The sequence below is a fragment of the Corapipo altera genome, unplaced genomic scaffold (genome assembly GCF_003945725.1).
Source record: "Corapipo altera isolate COAL_440 unplaced genomic scaffold, ASM394572v1 46, whole genome shotgun sequence".
Taxonomy (NCBI): domain Eukaryota; kingdom Metazoa; phylum Chordata; class Aves; order Passeriformes; family Pipridae; genus Corapipo; species Corapipo altera.
The window spans coordinates 16,724,569-16,728,869 of NW_020884883.1; the positions used below are offsets into that span (position 1 = coordinate 16,724,569).

Here is a 4,301-nt window from a genome sequence, read left to right on the forward strand (position 1 = left end):
AGTTTAAAATCATCCCATGGGTCACTTCTGCCTTGATGTGACAAGGCATTTTTCTGCTTACAAGAAGAATGGTTAAAAAAATAAACAGCCATAAAGCTTTGTTGTTTTGACCCGCACCTATAGTAGATAACCCAATTATTTTTATGATTAGCACAAACAAGCCATATGCACCCAGTTTTTCTTATATTGTTACTGCTACAGGAATGTACTCCTTGTTTCCATTACAGTGACAGCTACAATTCAGCCAGGGACACATTCCATACCCCAGATCTTGTACAGACAGAGGAGAAAAAAGTAAATGCAATTCTCTCAGGATAGTAATTAAAAGGATAAGCACATTCATTTGATCTAATTTAGGCATCTGAGTTAGGAGGCTAATCTGACAAAAAAATTTCTGTTCAATAGAGAGCACACAGCAGTCTAAATCCATGTTTGCATGGATCATGCAATTCTCTTTACATCACATGGAGCCTGAAGCAGGACTTCTCTAAATACCCAGAGGTATGGCGGTGTGAACGCCCCTCCCAGCTCAGTCAGAATAAAAAAATACAAAGAAACCAAACAGGGGAGGTAGAGAGGAAACGAGGAAACAAAAATGAACCAGGTTTGGTAGAGGAATGAAGCCCAGCTGGCTCTTTATCCATTTAGTTCCTAGTGCTCATTAGTTCTAAACATCATCATCGCATCAGCAGATGTAGATGCTTCTGACAACCAAATTTCAGACGAACAATTTAAAACTCTTGAAAGCAAGCTGCATTTTATGTACCGCTGATGTTACCCACACCACGTACTGCTTCACATGCTCTGTGTTTTCCCGAGTTCGGCGCGGGAGCTGCTGCCACCACAGGCCGGCACGAACAGAAAAGGAGTTTAAAAAACATCATGTTCCCAAAAGAGCGATGCACAGGACAGGGCAGCCCCGGCGCAAGGGACTTCTCATTCCAGTGTTTTAGATGGGGAATTTCCAACTGATGCTTAAGAGAAACGCTTGAGAAAATAACTTAAAAGATCGCAGGCACTATCTAAAGCACGATCTACTTTCGAGTTCTGCAGTGTGACAGATGTCAAAGCCCCAGCTGCTGTGAAAACCATTTACCGTATTCAAAATGGTACCTTGATGTTTAAGGAACCGAATCACGTACCTCAACCACATTTTATTTTCTGAATTTACGACATGCCGCGGGGAGAAGTCGAGACCAAGAAAAGCCAGTCTATTTACAGACAAAACACTTCGCAAACTTTAACTGCAGAAACCAGTTCGATCTCTCCGAACTCCGGGTTTCCACCGTAGCTACAAGGCATCAAAACCACCACCACCGCAACAAACCGGGGTCTAAAAACACGTCCGAGTCACCTCAGTCACCTCACCTCGGAGCTGTTTGGGCACGGGCACCGGGATTTCTCCGCTGGCAGAGCAGTAATGGAGCACAGGAGAGCAGCAGCGCTGGCAGTGAGAGCCACCGCCGCTACCGTCCAAACCCACCAGAAAAAAAAAAAAAAATTCGAAAAAAACCTCCCCAAACCCCCAAACAAACCCAAACCCCACCAGCCTCAAATAAGGGGAACAAACATAACTAAAGCGGCTCGGGGCAGCAGAACCCCGGAGCGCTCCTGTCCCGCCCGGCAGCTCGGCCCCCCGCGCTCCCCTCCGCCTGCCCAGCTCCGCCGGGCGCGGGGCCCGCGGCCGCCCCGCCGGTACCTGTTGCGCTGCCCGCGAGCGGCGGCTCCACTCGGGCTGCGGCTCCTCCGCCTCCCGCGGCGGCTCAGCCCCACAACATGGCGGCGGGGGCGGGGGAGGAAACGGGGGCGGGAGCGGGGCCGCCGGGCACGGGCTGAGGGCGCCGCTGGGCGCCCGATCCGCGCTGCCCTTCACTCCCCTTCCCCCCTTTCCCTCCGCTTCCCGGTGCGAGGAGTGCGCGGCCGGAGCCCGAGTGAGGGGTGGCTGTGTCCCAGGATGCTGCGCCCCCCGGTCTGGCCCAGGGTCACCAAGCGCTGCTGTGGGCACCGAGCCCGTCGGTGCCTTTGCTGCACACAGGAACAGCTGCTGCTTAAAGACCCGACTGACAGGGAATTTATCTCCATCCTTGCTTACATTTTTCTCGCTCGATTCCCAACCGCTGTCTCCCTATCTGCTCCATAAGTTACCTTTTCCTTAGTTTTCTGGCTGTATCCCAGTCCTATCTCGACTGGAAGCTGTGGCCTCTGGTTTGGTCGTTCTGCACAGGCAGGACTCAGATTAAGCTGATTTTTCCACCTGAGAGTGGGTTTACAGCACCGTTGGTGCTTTTCCATGGGAAGTGTGTCCCGCTGGGACACCCGCAACCAGTGAGGAGGGGGATGGCACAAGGATCTAAATTCGACTGACACCAGGCTCAGTGTACTGAAATATGTAGAGTTTCAGGGCTTTATCTTTCTAAAAATCAAAGAATCCTTTAGGAAGGAAAAACATGAAAAAATGCCATCCTTTTTATACACTAGACATCTTCTTTCCTCAGCGAGCAGATCTCGTCATGCATAGGCAATTACAGCACCTTTCTATGCTTTTGCCGTGTAGATAATTACCTATCACATTCGTAGAGAGCAGATTTTTCCGCTGACTCATTCTTCTGGGTTCTTAATGAGCCTTTCCAGTTTGTTACACCTTCTGTCATTCATCGTGGTTCCGGAACAGTCACGTTATTGTGCCACGCAATGGTCATGGCCACGTACTAGCACATGCTGCTCGTTGGTATTTGTGTTTAGACACCTGATGTTTGCAGTTTGCTGGTGCAGCTGCCACACTGGACTGGCAGCTCGCATTCATGCATTTACCCCTCGTGACCTCCTCAGCCCTCATCTGATTCATTGCTTTTGAAGATGCAACATTCTCCTTCCTCACTGCCAGCCCAAAAGCATGCTTTGTATTTTTGTTCCTACGCACAGACAGCAACCTCAGCTTTGATGCACAGATATTTGCCATGTAGGTGGATTAAACACGTTGTTCAAGGGGCACTTGCTGACTCTGTGATTTAAATCACTTGGTGGCCACCAGCCTAGGTGGCCTTTGGCTGTTTTAAAGTAGTCGGCGGATTTCATGAGCAGTGCTTCATATAATTCCAAATAATTAATTGGGATAACAGAGTGGCCCTGGGTCAAGAACAGGCTCCTCTGTTAAAAAGTCTCTCATCTGACATCTGCTGCTTGAATTACTTTCTAACGCCTCTTAAAACACAGCCTTTAATCTGTTCAGTACACATCATAGTGATAGAGCAGTTCTAAATGTGACTTTGTTGTGTAGGCAACATCTCCAGTCTCTCTGGATTGAACACAAGTACTTGCATCAGACAACAGTTTCCAGGTTCAAAAAGGCCATTGTAGAGTGGATTAAGATAACAATAAACCAGATAAACGTTTCTTCTCATAGGAAGAAACAGATCAGGTTACTTATTACAGTAGTTAAGTATTGAGAAGGGAAGACCCTAAGAACAGGTTTGACAGATATCTGTGAGCAGTTCTGTAAATACAGTTGATCCTGCCTTGAACATTGACCTAGATGACTTCTCAAGGAACCTCTCAGTTCCTTTCCTCTGTAGTTATGTAACTGCCACGTCCCAGCAAGCAAATGGACTTGGGCTGTGTCTGTGCTTAACCACTGAGTTCGAGGTGACAAAGTACATAAAGTGGGAATTGTATAAAGGACATTGGGATACTTGGTTCCATAAATATGACAGGATTCCTATAGGAAAGCAGCATTTGAGATCACTATGGATGTTGCCTAATGCCTCCTTTGAGACAAAACTGCAGTCAGAAAAATTAGTTTGGGTTGGATGGGAGCTTTAAAGGTTATCTAGTCCACACCCCCTGCAATAAGCAGGGACATCTTCAACTAAATCAGGTTGCTCAGAACCCCATCCAACCTGGCCTTGAACACTTCCAGGGATGGGGCAGCAACCACCTCTCTGCCACTGTTTTACCACCTTCATTGTTCTTTCTTAGATCTAATCTAAATCAACCCTCTTTCAGTTTAAAACCATTACCCCTTCTCCTATTGCAACAGGCTCCATGGAAAAGTCTGTCACCATCTTTCTCATAGGCCTCCTTTAAGCACTGAAAGGCCACAACAAGGTCTCCCTGGAACCTTCTCTTCTCCAGGCTGAACAACCCCAAATCTCTCAGCCTTTCTTCATAACAAAGGTACTCCAGCTCTCTGCTCGTCTTCATTATCTCCTCTGGACCCGCTCTAAGAGGTCCACATCTTTCTTGTGCTGAGGACCCCAGAGCTGGACACAGTACTCCAGGTGGGTTTTTAGAATCACCTCCTT

The 4,301-nt window shown here is 48.0% G+C and overlaps 1 protein-coding gene across 6 annotated transcripts in view; it reads right to left on the reverse strand.

The window, feature by feature from the left end:
* ITSN2 (intersectin 2) overlaps positions 1 to 1,783 on the reverse strand; it is an 83,000-nt gene extending 81,217 nt beyond the window's left edge. For 5 of the 6 annotated variants that reach the window (XM_027640897.1, XM_027640895.1, XM_027640896.1 and 2 more), the window contains exon 1: positions 1,700 to 1,783. The gene's annotated coding sequence lies outside the window, so the exon portion shown is untranslated. Of the gene's footprint in view, positions 1 to 1,368; positions 1,442 to 1,699 lie in introns of those variants that run through there. The other variant, XM_027640892.1, reaches the window with a different exon arrangement.
* Between the last annotated feature and the right edge of the window lie 2,518 nt (positions 1,784 to 4,301).